The sequence below is a fragment of the Benincasa hispida genome, chromosome 9 (assembly GCF_027475165.1).
Source record: "Benincasa hispida cultivar pf3 chromosome 9, pf3_genome.v1.1, whole genome shotgun sequence".
NCBI classification, from domain to species: Eukaryota; Viridiplantae; Streptophyta; class Magnoliopsida; order Cucurbitales; family Cucurbitaceae; genus Benincasa; species Benincasa hispida.
The window spans coordinates 32,173,835-32,191,150 of record NC_143486.1 but is presented as its reverse complement, the minus strand read 5'-3'; the positions used below and the strand labels follow the sequence as shown (position 1 = coordinate 32,191,150).

The following is a 17,316-nucleotide window of genomic DNA, read 5'->3' as shown; positions in this document are numbered from 1 at the left end:
ATATGTGGAACCATTAAAATGAAACTAATTTTTTTTAAAAAAAATAAGTGTACTAAATTTTATTAAAATATCATACATTTAATAAAATAAAATGTAAACTTATCTAGTGTATAATTCATTTATATGTAGATATATGAATATTTATGTATATAGAAAATTTATAAATATGAAATAGTTAAAAAATAAAGTGAAAAGTGTGTATGCTACGCTTTAAACTCTAGATCTTATGCCATGCCAACATTAAAAAAAAGCGTGCCCCTCGTCTCACCAATGCAACACTATTTAAAAAATCTCCACGGTAATTTAAATATAGCATTTTAATATATATACACACACATAATTGGCAATGCATGTTCTTAGGATATCCTGAAGGTGTTAAAGGATACCGTCGATGGAGCTTAGAAAAAGATGAAGAAAAATGCTTTATTAGCTGTGACGTGTTGTTTGATGAATCCACTATTGCAGTGAAAGAGGGGCCACAAACCAATACGAAAAAACAGGACAAAATGATTTGAATCACAAGAGAGAGATCTAATCCAAGAGGGCTCTTTCAGTCAAGATGGAGCTACCAGCTCAGGAAATTTGTCCAATGATGAAGAAGTTTCACAAGGTAATTTTGAAAATTCAACATATGAACAACCATTGACTGATACACATCCTGCTGCTACATCTCAATTGGTGTAGCCCCAAATCTTCAATCCTATTAATTAGCTAGAGATAGGCAGAGAAGAGAGATCAAACAACCCTCAAGGTATGCCTTTGCTGATTTAGTATTTTATGCCTTAAATGCTGAAATAAATCAAGCTCAAAATGAACCTTTATCATATAATGAAGCCATTAACTCACCTGATAAACACAAATGGATTCCTGCAATGAAGGAAGAAATGGCATCATTGTATAAAAATGATACTTGGACTTTAGTTAATAAACCATAAAATTAGAAACTTGTAGGGTGTAAATGGATTTAAAAGCTAAATAATAATGTGGATCCCAAAGAATCATTTAAATATAAGGAAAGACTTGTGGCCAAAGGATTTACTCAAACTCAAGAAATAGATTATGAGAAAATTTTTGCTCCCCTCGTTTGTCATACTTCAATAAGAGTTCTATTGTCTCTAACTGTTGCTTTTGATATGGAGTTATAACAGCTAGATGTAAAAACTGCATTCTTGCATGGAGATTTAAATGAAACCATATATATGCAACAATCGGTTGGATTTGTTGATACCAAAGCTCTATATAAGGTATGCCTTCTAAACAAATCTCTATATGGTCTCAAACAAACTCCTAGGCAATGGTACTTGAAATTTGACTCGTATATCTCTTCTTGTGGTTTCATAAGAAGTAATATGGATCATTGTGTTTATTACAAACATGAAAAAAAATAAATCCCTGTTTTTCTGTTGTTGTATGTCAATGATATGCTAATAGCATATTCAAGAAATTAAAAATTTGAAGTATCTCCTGCAATGAAAGTTCTTCATGAAATAATTAGGTCAAGTTAAAAGGATACTTGGAATATACATTAAGAGAGACAGAACAAAGGGATTCTTTATGTTTATCTCAGGAGTTGTATGCGTCTAAGATGTTAGCTAAATTCGGCATGGAAAATTGTAAAGTCGTGTCAATATCTTTAGCTAAACATTTTAAACTGCCTTCAAAGCAATCACGTCAAATTGAAGAAGATAAACAAGCTATGAATCAAATACCTTATGCAAATTTTGTTGGAAGCTTAATGTATTTGATGGTTTGTACTCGTCCAGCGCATGCTGAGTGTCATATGTAGATTTATGGGAAATAAAGGGAAAGAAAATTGGCAATTTGTAAAATGGGTTATGCTTTATGTTTTTCTTTATCACATGGTTTATTATACACTCAAGATAACATGAATCAAGACTGTTTATTGGGGTATGTTGAGGCTGATTATGCTGCCGACATCGATAAAAGATCACTAACAGGTTATGCATTTACTTATTTTGGGAACCTTTTCAGTTGGAGAACATCCCTTTAGTTTGTTGTTGGCTATCAACTACTGAAACTGAAGCTATTAAAGAAGCCATTTGATTGAAAGAACTTACAAATTAACTAGTGGATGATAAAAGCATTGTGAGAGATTTTTTGTGATAGTCAAAATGCTGTCTTTCTATCCAAAAACTAAGACATTTCATGACAGATCAAAGCACATTGACATCATGTATCATTTTCTTAGAGAGATTTTACTTAAAGGAAAGTTTACTCTTATGTTGCAGATGCTTTCACTAAGCTATTGTCTTTGAATGAACTTGAGAGTTGTTTAAAAACTCTCAAGGTCTACTCTATATAAGCCTTAGTGCTTGATGTCACTGTATTGAAGTTATTTATGTAGCTTGTTATTCATTTACAATCAAAAGGTGGAGATTGATGATTATTGATTCGCAATATAAATTGTTGACTTTACTTGAACTCTACATTAAGATTGTTTTTTTTTTTTGCTGAGATGGATTATGAGGTGGAATCCAAGCTGGCTATTTAAATGGATCTTTATAAATCATTTCTTGATCATGTGACAGTAAGTTGCTTCTCAACAAATTTGGTTTCTCAGCTGTTAGAACCCATGTGCTGAAGTATCAAATTTGTTTTGAATAGATTCCAATCCTTTTAGGTTTAAAAAGAGGTGTATATCCATCAAAAAAGGTAAGATGAAAAAGAGAGCTACAGGAAGTGAAGAAAGTCTGTGCGAAAAGGGGAATCGGTTTCTCTTGTAAAATGGGTATTTCTATTTGAGATATGGGTAATTTTATTTGAGATATTCCTTGGAGTATTTTTCAGAGTTTATTTGAAAAGCTCTATATCATTGCTGTGAGGGATATTGAGAGTTTGAAGAGAAGAAAAAGCTGCCATTATCTCATCATTTCGAGGTTGAATTTTAGCTTCTATAATCTTCTCTCTACACTATATGTTTATCCCTATGGAAGCTGCTAAATCAATATAGTTACTAAAGTTCATGTAGACTCCGATTTTGGAGTTGAACCACTATAAATACTGCTCTTATTGCTCTCCTTCTTCATCATCTTGCAAATCATTTAGTATTTTTCACAACAATTCAAACTCATATTAAAGCCTTTTAGTTTAATATGCAAGTCTTTTAATAGAGTTACTCACAACTTGGCCAGTTGAGTTGTGTCCGATGAAACACGGATACTTCATGTGAGGCAAGGAATCAGTATCCGATACGTATCAGATACCGATGTTTCAGATACTTCCTAGATACGTATCTGACACGCGATTTGACGTATCTATACTTTCAGATACATATCTGACACGCGATTTGACGTATTTATTTCTATGCGTATTTTTTTTAAGAATAAAGCTCATCTAATCTTTCCCAATCTAAAATTAGGCAACCTATTTAAAAAACTCACTACTTGAGTCTGAAACTAAAAGAAAAAAATAAATAAATAACGAACCAAACCCTATACTAGAATCATCTAATCTCCATCTTCACATTTGAGTCCCCACAAAATCCACTAAAATATAAACCATTTGGATATCTTCAATAATAAGTTTTTCGATTATCTTCATACTTCTCTCTCTAATATTCTTCTTCTTCTTTACAATATGAGTCGCTTTTCTATTGCATTTTATTAACTATTGTACTTCAACATCTTAGATGTTGCTTTTTTTGTATTGTATTTTAGTGTTTGTATTCTATTTTGTGTTATTGTTATTAACTTGTATGCTAAATTTATCTATATCCTAAATCTTTTTAAAGAAAAAAAAAAATATGTTTTCAATGTATTAGTATCCTCGTTTTTTAGAAATATATATATATTAAAAAATGACGCATCTTTAGACGTATTCGTATCTTAGTTTTTTAGAAATTAACGAATCGCCGTATCCAATCGTATCCATATCGTGTAGCCGTATTTGTATTTATGTCTCATAGGCTGTGTCAAATCAAGAGTGTTGTGACTCATTATTTAAATTGAAATTAAAATGAAAATTACAAACCTCAAAACATTTTTTCAAAATTTACAAACTCTCACCATCTCATCATTTCTACGTATCATCTACCGTTTAAACTATAATTTCTTGTAATAAATAACCATAATTTTATAATATCAAGATAAGAAAAGTGTACTTTAGTTTCAACTAACTCATACTATAATTTAAATAGTTAGTAATTCAAAAGATCAACATGTTAAAATGCGACAAAAAAAATTCGATCTAATCATATTCAAAGTAACAAAAATAATTGGTGCCTTCTAAACTCAATGAAATTAAGGGAAAATAATAAAGTAACTAGGCATCTAGTATGGGCCTTACTTCAAGATTTTGTTTACCAAAAATGTAGCTTTGGAGATCATGAGGATTTAAAACCAAAATGTGTTCCTGCATTTCTTGCTTCATTCCTCCAAATTCAATGTAAAACCACAATTGAACGGGGTTTTCAAAAGTCTTGGTAATACAACACCTTAACTGAAACACGTAGTAGATTGCATACGTCTTCTCTAATGTCAATCTTCTAATGTCAACATACCACTTTGGCCTCAGCTTTGGTTCTACAATGTTAGTATACGATGGCAATTGAGTTTTTACATTATGATCACTTCTGAATAACTGTCGTGAGGAAAAAAAGTAACTTGTTAGAGTAGAGAAAGGAAAAGTATAGTATGTTCTAGGACGAAGTAAAAATACTTTTCAGTTATTGAATTTTGAAAAATATGTGCATTTAGTCAAATTGGCCTGTTTGCATAAGTTTAGAAAGTCTCTCTAAAAAAGGACCTTTAAACTTAATATAAAAAAATATAGATGCTAATGTGAAAAAAAATTAAAAGCTTTAGAAATGGAGATGGAAGAGAAAGGAGAGGAGGGAGAAAGAAAGGAAACATTAAAAGGAACTATCTTTTTTCTATGTCATCTTGTGTCACGGGGTGGAAACACGGTATACGTATATATATTTTTTAAAATTTTTCTATGCGGCGCCAAGGAGGTTTCCTTGACTAGCCTGAATGTTGGACCCAATTGTATCCTAAAGGCACCTACGAAGCTTACCAAGTCGAGAGGGGGTTATTTGCTAGACTCATGTTTGAGAGGGAGAATAAGATAATACACTCGACTTGTGGAAATATAAACTTTATTATTAAAGCTAAAACCACAATACGATGGAGCAACTCTTTACAAGACCGTTTTACTCTAAAGAATTACAAAGCAAGGAGAGAATTTACTTTGAGAATAGATATGTAGTTCCATTTGGACAAACCCCAAACTATTACTTATATACTATTGAGAGGAGCCTAAAATGGTGGAAGACGTGGGGAAGTGGCCCTAGTGGGGGTTAACTGCCTACTACCCTTGAAAATAGGGTCACTCTTCATGTCCCATGAACCCCTACATTTTAGGAGGGACATGCCCACTACTTCTATTTTTTTAGCTCCATTTCTCACTTACTATTTTTAGTACACCACCTTCCTAATTTGTAAGACCACTATCCATGATCTTACTTGGTTGGTGGTTCCTGTGTGAATCTCCACATTTCATGCAAACTTCATCCCACATTCTCATGTGATCTTTTCCATTCCTTGGAAGCTTTCCAATGTGTCCTTGGTTGAGTGTACACCTGTGTGCACTACTCGCTCGTGGCTGTCAAGTTGAGCATGTTGAGGTTGATGTTATAAATCTCGTAGGTCTTGTAGTTTGTAATTGTACTGTACAAATAATTTATTTATTTAATAAAATAAGAAATATTTTATTTGACATTTAGTAGCATTATCCCACAAAACCAATAAATTAAGATCCTAGGCTATCTCCGGTAAATTAAACATGTATATGAAGACATACAGGTGGATCATGTTTAAGAGATAACCTAAAGGGTCTATAGTAGATGGATAAGATTGGGTACCTTATCCTGGTGACACTATGAATACTACCCGCTTTATAGTTGTTACAATTGTTGGAAAGTGCTACAAATGATCTGATTCTAATCATTCATGTGAAGACATGTGAGTGGAGGTGTTTTATACAAAGAGTTTGTATAAGACCGAACCGCGAAATGAATAGTCTCTCTATATAACACCGTTAATAAAGAGACTTACATTTCACGAAGATGACCATAGGTGACTTAATCTAAATCCCGAGAGAGTTGTGAACTCCTGCCAATTAAGATAATTCTTTGATCTTCATGGGTGATAGTGGCAAGTTTCGTTGACTCAATATACCTACCATTTTAGGGATTCGTCTAATTTGAGAGTTGTGAACGCAACTTCACAAGAAGAAATTTACTCATTCTTTATAGTTAGAGTAAGTAGAGAAATTGCTCCCTTAAGGCCTGATTTCGAGGCTTGAACAATGTGACATCACACTCTCTCTTAGCCCGAGAAGGGTTTGGCTCTAGTTAAACTATGACTTATTATTCATTAAAGGGATCAATGGTACTTAAGAAGTTAGATGCAACTACAGGGACAAAACGGTAATTTTGATCTAGTTATACTTATGAGCAATTTGTGAAGGGTCAAAATACCATATATTGATTATATCCAATGGATATAGAAATATATCTATAGTGTGAAGAGTGTAGCTATCGTTCTTTAGTGGAGTGACGACAGTTAATGGAAGTTGGTTTAATTTAATTAATTAATCAAGTTCCATTAGAGCTTCAATTTATAGGTCCATAAGGTTCCCTCGGTAGCTCGACTGAGATTAATCAGAATCAAATTAATTTTAGATTAATTTGAATTGTTCAAATTAATTTAAGAAATTAATTATATATGATATAATCATTATAACAATTTCAGCCATAGGTATCAGTTTCGAACTGCTGTCGTCTACATACGATGACGGATTATAAACCGCCATTGTATTCGGTGTCATCGTAGAATATGATGGCGGTTTTGAACCACCATCAACTTTTTCGCCATCGTATATATAAGATGGCAGTTGCTTAGGATGGCGCTTGTGAATTGTCATCATATCATAGACATTGGATGACGGTTTTGTATGATGGTGGTTACGAACTAACATCATACCCATGCCATCATACATAATACGATAGCAGTTAGGTACAATGTCAATTTGTAACTGGCATAATATCGGTCATGGATGAATGTTAGGAACTAACAATGATTCTAATCAAAGTTGTTTGGTTTAGATGGCGTTTAATAGTTATTATTGTTGTATACTACCATGTCAGTTTAACACTGACATCATATCGATTATAACCTGCAACAAATTATTAGCAAAATATGGAACTCAAATCTTGCATACACAATTTTTATAATGTTAATAATTCTCATCCTCTGTTTCAATTAATTTCTCCACACAAAGATTCGACAAAACAAAGACGAACTTCTAGGAAACACAATTTATCATCTCATTTCAATATTGATGAACATCCACAATTGAATTTCAATATAGAGCTACATAGCACATTTTCAAACTTATACAAAATGTATAAGATCTACCAAAATTTCAAAAAACAACTCCAACAACTTTACCACAAACAAATTTTCATAAAATGCCTAAAGGATACCAAATGTTCAAAGCAAAAGCCAAACAAATATATATTGTAGCGCCCATGCAATCCGATCAATTGTAGTTTGACATATGCTTCACCTATTCAACTTGGATCTCATCGAGTTCTTCTTGTGTAAAAGGGTTCTTAATATTAAACTACTTCGAAACAAATAAATAACAAATATTACAACAAATTCATTATTACTAAGTTTCCAATATGTAAAAAGTTTAGTGACATACAAGGGACTTGATAGGAGTATTTGGATGATGTAAAATCTCTCTCATGAACTTCATCACATAATACCCACATTTCACGCAACCTTTTTGGCGAGAGTACTGAAACGTAAAAGTAAATAACAATAATTAAGATTTGTTTTATGTAGTAATAGCTAATTAATTATAACTCAATTTAATTTACCTTTAGGGGGAAGCCATGTCGAATTGGGACTTTTTTTTTTTTATTTGGTGAGTATTTTAAGCCATATACATTTTCATTGTCATAAATAAAAGACAAGAACATCAAAAAGAAAATGAAAAACTTTTACCAAACTTAAAGAAATTGAAATTTTAACTATATTAATACAATATTTAACAAACTTACATATTTACAACATGTTTTACATCATCCAGCCTGCTAGTGTAATGAGTCTAAAATATATGTTATATTTGCATGTACATTAACAACGCACAATAACCAATGACTCCTATCAAAAGGAAGGAAAATGAGTATGATTACGTTATTATCAAAAGCTACATGAAAATCAAATTAATATACGATAATGTAAACTCTTGCCCAGGATTGTATGGAATGAGCACAATTTATCATGGTTGATTTGAAAAGACCATTGATAGAGTTCTAACTCGATTGGTTGGTGTCCCAAAATAAGGTGTGATGTCGTTCGAGTCGACTACTTTGAAGGTATTCAATACTCTTGACCTTTCAAAATATTTTCACAGAAACCTACATATACATGTTGAGCAGATTTAGTACTTTTATCCCTTTAATAGTTACACATAAAATAATCAAATATATCACTTTTCCCATATAGACTAATAAACATGAATTTGAAATTTCCTCCATTCCACATAGTGGTATAATATCCTTTGGAATCAGAAAAACAGTTTTCCCTTGAAGACTTGATCACTGAGGGGCAATTAATGCATCATGTGGGGAAAGTTTTTCAACATATTGATGCAAAAATTTAATACATGTAGGAATAGACGAATTGCTAGGAAAATTAGGTTTATTGTTGGAACTAGTTTAGGGTCCTATAAACTTGTAAGATAATTATAATTATGAACATGCGTTAATCTAATAACATCATATTTAAACATTTTTGCTTTTTACAAACACACATTATCTTTTGCGGATTGAACAAGACTACGAGGCCTTGCAACCAACATGCATGTAGCTTTAGACATCTTCTTAATCTTACCTTTGACTGGTATTGGGATGGTATGTCATCTCTGAATGAGAGTTCGACAAATACCTTTACAGTTTTTGATCCCAAATGCAATCCATTAACCTTTTCAGTCCATTCATTTTGAACATGGTGCCAATTGCAACAACGTTTGAAAGCGAACCTATAGCTAATTGACACGCTTTACCATTTAAAGGTGGATATGATCTTGGCCAGCTATAAGCAGTTATTCCTTTTCAACTCTTTGCTCCGATACAATTTCTAACTTCTCTTCTTTAACAACACACCTATTTTTTTGTTCAACTGGTGGCGATGGCTTTTCAGTATTCTCATTTTTTGGGGGGTTTTTGAAGGTTCATTTTGTTCTATCTTTACCTTTAGTCACACAACATTGAAATACGTTGAGGGTGACACGAAATCCCCAACTCCACGCACTCGGCCAACATGTTCTGGTATCCCCAATGCTTGAGTAAAACATCTAGGCCTTTATAAGTCTTTTCCTACTGTTCCTATTATGTTGCATATGAAGTCATATATTTTTGTTTAAATATATACATATATAACCACATAATAATCTAGTTCATGAAACTCACAATTTTGCGCAAAATTTTGTGTTTGAACTTATAAAAAAAAACCATTGGTTTTCTTATTTTTTCTTGCACGAAGCCATAAACCTGCACAACTAAGAGTCTTTTCAGTAGATTTTTGTAATAAAAAGAAAATGATTAAAATATCTTATTGAAGCAAAGAGTTTTAAACCAACATCATGAGATTGAAATGGTGGTGGTGATTCAATACACGGTGGTGATGAATCAAGAAACTGTAAGAACTAAAAATAGCTAACGAGACTGAAACTTACAAGATTAAGAAGAATCGAAGTAACGTTTCTGAAAATGGAATTCAATTTTGAATGGGGAAGAAAAGATATGCAAAAAGAGACATTCACGCCATGGAGGTGGACTAGTAATGCAGTAAGAAACGTTGGGTAGCTGATCCTTCGGTGGATGAGCTTGTGGCTCCTCTACTTTTGGTGCTGCGACTCCCACCATGACTCACTCCATAGCTTTCTCTGCTTGAAACGACCTTTCCCTTTACTCCAGAAACAAAGAAAAAAAAAAAAAAATCCAGAACTTGTACAATCAAACTCAAATCTAAGCACAACCCATCTCCCAAATCTTCCAAAACAAAAACCCCAGATGATGAAAATGTGATGATTTTAAATGATAACACGTTAAAGTGAACAAAAGAGAGAAAACAGTAAAAAAAAAAAACATGAGGACCCAGAAGATAAAAACACTCACATGCACCACCACAAGAATACTAAGTGGAAAAGTTGTGGATGGGACTCCATACAATAAAATAAAAAGCACAAAAGAATATAAGGGTAGCCATAGGGGATGAATAAAATGAGGGAAACCCCATCAGTTCTAGTAATTTCCCAAAGACAAGATGAATAAAAGTACATTTTAACATACCTTTTAGAAGTAAAATCAAGTGGGAAAAAAGCTTTAAAGTCAATACACCATTAACCCCACAACTTAAAGTGTTTCTCTGAAAAAAGTGGGAAATGAAGGAAAGGGGAAGAGAGGAAGAAAAGGGCCAATAAATGGTTTGAAGCAAAAGCAGAGAGTCCAGAAAAACCTTGAAAAATCACAAAGAAAAACCTTAAAAAAACCACAAAGAACAACCAAAATTTGGGGTCTTAGTGGGTCAGAATCTTGAGATTGAAGTGACATTTGTCTAACGGAGATTTTTCGTTGGCGTCATCAAGACCACATGTTGGGTGAAAATTTAGTTTTTAAATACTAATTAAAAAAAACAAAAGGGAACCAACCTTGGTTGAGAATCCCACGTTGATAAATTTTAAAAGGGGAGACTCCTTTTTGTACTCCAACCTTGGGATATGGGTTTGAGCCTCAAGGGGTACCCATGTTTTGGAGGGAGTGAAAAGATAGATTAATATGGGTATGGTGGAAATCCCACACGTGTGTCGCCGTCTGTCTAGTCGAACGTGGCGAGCTGAGTCGAGCCAAGCTGAGCGTATATGATCTTTTTTTTAAAAAAAAAATGATTTATTATTATTATTATTTTCTTTTTTAATTATTATTTTTTATTTTCAATTGGAAAATGGAGTTGGTCTTTCGCCCATGACTTCCACGCGCACATTCAGAGGCTGAACGCGTTTCCCTCCAATGGCAATTTAGCGCTACAGGCCTATAAACGACGTAATTCTCAGTAGTTTTTCCACAGATCATTCATTCTCTCAATCTCTCCCCTCTATTTTTTTTGGTTTTCCGAGCATTCAGTTAGAAAGGTGTATGTTCCAGTCGGTAACAGTGCATTTTTTTATCGAGTTTCCTATTTTTTCTATTGTTTTTTAAGGAAATCGAACACGAGGATTTCCATGAGCAGCAGAAAGATCATTCCAAATTACAATCATGTATAAACATTACAAATTACAGTCGTCAAACGAAACATACGATTATGCAATCAATACAGAAATTACGGCATGAAACTACAAATGATCAAAAAGAAATTTCTAACACACATTTGTAGACTTGTCTCCACGCTCCTTAATCACGAATGCTCGAACACAGCAACCTCGAACGCTCGAACAACACGACTGCTATACAGCACGAACACTGCGCACTCCAACTCAGCGATCGCCTTGGTCACAAACACCCTAACAGCACGAACGGTCTCCACAGAACCTCGACGGTGTCGAGTTGATTATGACACCACCAATAAGACTACCTTGGTATTCTCGGTGTGAGAATCCAGAGGGAGGGCTCCGTTTGGACTTGGTTTGAGGTAGAAAATGGAGGATACAACAATCGTGTAAACAATTGAGCAAGTGGGAGATGGCTGAAACCTATCGTATAGGTCGATGCCTAATCGTTTAGCAAAAGATAAGCGATCGTCTAGCAAAAGCTAAGTGATCGTGTAGCTCATCGCTTAGTTCCGTGTCTGTTGCTTATAAAACACTACATGATCGTTTACCTTAGTCAAGCTGTCGCTTAGTAAATCCGTGTTTACTTGACAACTTCCGTGAGCTATTTTTTCCGAGAGAGAAATCTCAAAATCAATTTTTTACAAAAACTTACTAAAATTAGGAAAATAATTTTTCTTTTTATCTCACTGTTACCATGAACCACCAATAACCTCCCACTCAATTGGTTATTAAAGAAAAGGATTTAATTATCCAATAATTAATATTATTGTAAATATAAATGATAACTAACTTATCATACTATATTTATAACCTATAGTTTTAATATTTCATCTCATGAAACATATAAACCATAGTTCTTTTTCTATTCCATGGTACTTAATATAAATCTCATTTACATTAATCCTCCACTAGATGTATCTCATACATCATACCGATCATATCATATATAATGAAATTACCTCTTGTTAATTTGAATATTTCAAACCAACACCAAGAACTGATCCTAACTGAATTCATTGAGCTACCAAGGGGACCTTATGGACCTATAGCTCGAAGCTCCGACGGTATGTGAATAACTGACTAAACTCTTTAGTCACAAGATCCACCATCTGTTAACTACCAGACACTCTACTAAAGACTGATAGCTGAACTCTTCTTATCACATATATATTATGTGTCCATCTTAATCAATCAACAGTGTGACAACCCTTCACAAATCGATCGTAAGTATAGTTGGCTCGATAACCGTTATGCCTCTATAGTTACGTCTAACTTCTTAAGTACCACTGATCCCTCTAATGAACATAAGTCATAGTTCTACTATGACTAAGTCCTCTCTTCCAAAAAGAAGTTGTGGCCACAATGTTCAAGCCTCGGAATCAGCCTTTAAGGGAGCAATCTCTCTACTTATCCCTGCTTCCGGAAAGGAGTGAATTCCATCTTGTGGATTGAGTTTCCAATTCCCAGATCAGACAAGTCCTCAAAAAGGTCGACATGTTGAGTTGGCAATCTGGCCACTCTCACCCATACTAATCAAAGGACCCCCCTCAAAGGTAGGAGTTCCTAAAACACTCAAGATTGAGGTCATGTCACCTATGGTCGTTTAGGTGAGATGTAAGTCTCTAATATCAATGGCGTTATATACAGAATCTAGTCATCTCATGGTCCGGTCTTATATAAACTCTTTGTATAGGACACCTCCGCTCGCATGTCTCCACATGAATGGTCAAGATCTATCATCTGTAGTAGTTTACAACACTTGCAAACCTTTACAAAGCGGGCCGTATCCGTAGTATCACTAGAATCAGGTATCCCACCTTAATCCTTATACTACATACCTATTTAGGTTATCACTTAAGGCATGATCCACTTGTATATCACATATACATGCTTAAGTTGACATAAGATAACCAAGGAGCTTTGTTTATTGGATATGAGTAAATGTCAAAATTAAATAACAATTATTTTATTCATCAAACAATGTGTATCTTTACAAATAGCGAGACTCCAGGAGAATTAGGACACCAATCCCAACAATCTCCCACTTATCCTAATGACTCGGGAGACTAGTGTACAATACAATATAAAAATGTACAATATACAATAAACTAGGGTATACCCCAGTATCATCTCCCATATGCACTACACAAGATGTCGCATGTTTCGTAGACCCAGATTCTCCAGGTGACCCTCGAACACTTTAGTCGTGAGGGCCTTTGTAAAGGGATCAACAACGTTGTGCTCCGATGCGATCTTTGTGACTATCACATCACCGTGATACACAATCTCCCTATTCGATGTGCTTTCCCCAACGATGACTCTAAGGCTCCTTTGAATTTGCCACAGCCCCGCTGTTATCACAATAAAGAGTGATAGGCAAATCCATATTTGGAAAAATTTCCAAATCTAAAAGGAATTTCCTCAGCCAAACAGCCTTCTTAGATGCTTCACAAGTTGCAACGTATTCGGCTTCCATAGTGGAGTCCATGATGCATCCTTGCTTGATGCTTCGCCAGACAACAACCCCTCCATTCAGAGTGAAAACTGACCCCGATGTCGATTTGTGAGAATCTCTATCGGTCTGAAAGTCAGAGTCCGTGTATCCTATAAGAATCAGATCCTTATCTCCATATACGAGCATGTAGTCCCTCGTTCTCCGAAGATACTTGAGGATCGTTTTGACCATTGTCCAGTGATCAAATCCTGGATTGGACCGATACCGATTGACAATTCCTATTGCATAGTAAATGTTGGGTCTCGTACACAACATTGCATACATCAAGCTTCCTACAGCAGAAGCATAGGGAATCTGTCTCATCTTCTCAACCTCTTGAGGTGTCTTAGGACATTGATCCTTAGACAAAACGATTCCATGCTTGAAGGGTAATAAACCCCTATTGGAATCATGCATCCTGTACCTAATCAACATTTGATCAATGTATGATGCCTGAGACAGGGCTAATCATTTGTTCTTACGATCCCGAATGATCTGGATCCCTAGAACATACTGTACCTCACCCAAATCCTTCATTTGGAACTGGGCAGCTAGCTAATTCTTAATGTTAGTCAGATACCCTACATCATTCCCAATGAGTAGGATATCATCCACATAAAGTACCAGGAAAGCTACTGAGTCGTTGATGATCTTCTTGTAAACACAAGGCTCATCAACGTTCTGATCAAAGCCAAACGAATTGACAACATTGTCAAACCTGATGTTCCAAGATCTAGATGCTTCTTTTAGCCCATAAATGGACCTATTAAACTTGCAAACTCTTTGCTCTTGATCTGGAACTGTGAACCCCTCTGATTGAGTCATATAGATTGTCTCCTCAAGATTACCATTAAGAAAGGCAGTCTTGACGTCCATTTGCCATATTTCATAATAAAAAAATGTGGCTATGGATAGGAGAATTCTGATAGACTTCAGCATGACAACAGGTGAGAAAGTTTCCTCATAGTCAACCCTCTCAACCTGGGTATAACCCTTTGCCACGAGTCTAGCCTTAAAAGTTTGTACCTTTCCATCTATACCTCTCTTTCGCTTATAGATCCACTTACACCCAATAGGTCTTACCCCATCAGGTGGATCAACAAGCCCCCGGACGTTATTGAAGTACATAGACTCCATTTCCTAGTTCATGGCTTTAACCCATTCATCTTTGTCAACATCCTCTATTGCTTTCTTAAAAGACAATGGATCTTCGACCCCGTCATTCGTAATGACGTTTTGGGCTTCAGTCAAACCCATGTAGCGATCCAGTGGGTTCATAACCTTCCCACTACGCCGAGGTAGTCTCAACTCTTGAGCTGGTTGACTAGACGTTCCGACCTCAACAATTCTTGTTGATTTGTCGGCCTGTTCAACAACTCTTGTTGAACACTCAGCAGTCTTAGTCTAACTAGAGATCTCATGCAAAACGAGCTTACTCTGTGTCTTATGATCCCTCATGTGGTCTTCTTCCAAGAATATAGCATTTATAGAAACAAACACTTTATTCTCACTCGAATCATAGAAGTATCCGCCTCTCCTTTCCTTGGGGTGGCCTACAAAGAGGCAAACCTTCGAATGCGGTTCCAACTTCTTTAGGTTAGTCACTAGCACATGTGCTGGACAGCCCTAAATCCTGAAGTGGCATAAACTACCTTTATGGCCTCTCCATAACTCAAAAAGTGTTTCAGAAACACTTTTCGAAGGAACGTTGTTCAGGATATAACATGCAATTTCCATTGCAAAACCCCAAAACGAGTCTGGAAGATGAGCATAACTCATCATAAACCGAACCATGTCCAATAAGGTTCTGTTTCTCCTTTCTGATACACCATTTTGCTGAGGTGTACCAGGGGTCGAGAGTTGGAACGCAATCTCATGTTCTATCATATAGTTCTGAAATTGGAGGTCCATATACTCTCCACCACGATCAGATCGTAGTGTTTTTATCTTCTTACCTAACAAGTTTTCAACTTCGACCTTATACTTCTTGAACTTGTCAATGGCTTCAGACTTACGTTGCATTAGGTAGAGATACCCAAACCTTGAATAATCATCTATTAAAGAGATGAAATATTCATACCCACCCTAAGCTCTAACATTCATTGGACCACAGAGGTCTGAATGGACAAGCTCCAAGGCTTCCTTGGCTTTGTAACCTTTTCCAGTAAAAGGTCGTTTGGTCATCTTGCCTTCGATGCATGATTCACATACCGGCAAAGAGTTTTCTTCTAAACGCTTTAGAAGTCTACTTTTCACCAACTTCTCAATCCTATTGAGGTTGATGTGACCTAACCTTAGATACCAAAGATGGGCGTTTTCTTTAGTATAACCCTTTGGTCTTTTAGCTGTTGTTGCCGTACTGAACATTTTAGTGTTAAACAAGGCTTTTATGACTAATGGCCTTAGTATATATAAGTTCCATTGAACCATAACCAATCTCCATTCCATTCTTGAAAATAAACATTTTATTCTCAGAAAAAGAGACTGTATAGCCTTGTTCAATGAAACAAGAAACCGAGATTAAGTTCCTCTTAATATGAGGGACTACAAAAACATTATCCAGTAACAGATAACGTTTCTTGTCAACAAATAACTTCAGCCTACCTACAACAACAGTTGAAATAACCTGACTAGTGCTGAATCGAAGTGTCATCTCTCCCTGTGGCAACGTTTCCCAGGAACTGAATCCTTGGTAAGAGGAACTGACATGATTGGTAGCACTTGAATCAAGGATCTAGGAAGAATCATCATTCTCTACCAGACACATCTCCAAGACCAATAAATCAGATTTACTGTTTTGTCTCCTCTTTTGGAGAGTAGTAGGATCGAGGTCATTTGCCACGAAATACGTTTCACACAATTTTTTCCACTGTAAGTAGTAAGGCATATCAAAAGCTTTAAACGGAAATACTAACGTGTTGCTAAAAAGAAAAACATATTGACCTACGATAGGTTTTAAGCAAATACCCGTTGTAAAACAAAATAACATCCAATAAGGTTTTAGCAAAACTAATATGAACCCCGTGTGACATCTAATTCCGCAACGATGCTTCAAAGGTTTAGGAAAAAAGCCGTCGAAGGGAGGTCAGTTATCTCTCCTCTGAATTGAGAAGTTCTCAACCAGTCATTAATACCAGAACAACTCTTGCTCCTATAATGACTAGCCATCATTAATTTGGCCAAGAGATCATTAACTTACTTAACAATCTCCCTTAAGTGTGACCCGCCATTTTAGGCCCTAGAGGTCCGCCCCAAAAAGCCAATCCGAAAGGAAAAAATCCGATTGGGGAAAAACCTAAAATGACCCTATCCATTTTTGGAGTTCACCTTGATCTTGACCAACTACACAAAACCCATTCGAAGGGGGACGCTCTCAAGACGCCACGAGGGAGTACAGAATGATCTTACGGTGTGAACCAATGACAGAGAATAGGACGTGTTGACACATACCCTTCATC

The 17,316-nt window shown here is 35.3% G+C and overlaps 2 long non-coding RNA genes across 3 annotated transcripts; one reads left to right on the top strand and one right to left on the bottom strand.

The window, feature by feature from the left end:
• The first annotated feature begins 355 nt into the window (after positions 1-355).
• LOC120087039 (uncharacterized) lies at positions 356-2,969 on the top strand. 2 transcript variants are annotated; one of them, XR_016532350.1, is made up of 4 exons: positions 356-751; positions 1,149-1,244; positions 2,477-2,548; positions 2,626-2,969. It is a non-coding gene; the product is annotated as an uncharacterized LOC120087039 (long non-coding RNA). The 2 variants fall into 2 exon arrangements; XR_016532349.1 differs by having other exon boundaries at positions 2,477-2,969.
• Positions 2,970-9,614: 6,645 nt separating this feature from the next.
• On the bottom strand, positions 9,615-10,545 carry LOC120086840 (uncharacterized). Its single transcript, XR_005484344.2, has 2 exons — positions 10,388-10,545; positions 9,615-10,001 (listed from the first exon to the last, which is right to left on the bottom strand). It is a non-coding gene; the product is annotated as an uncharacterized LOC120086840 (long non-coding RNA).
• Between the last annotated feature and the right edge of the window lie 6,771 nt (positions 10,546-17,316).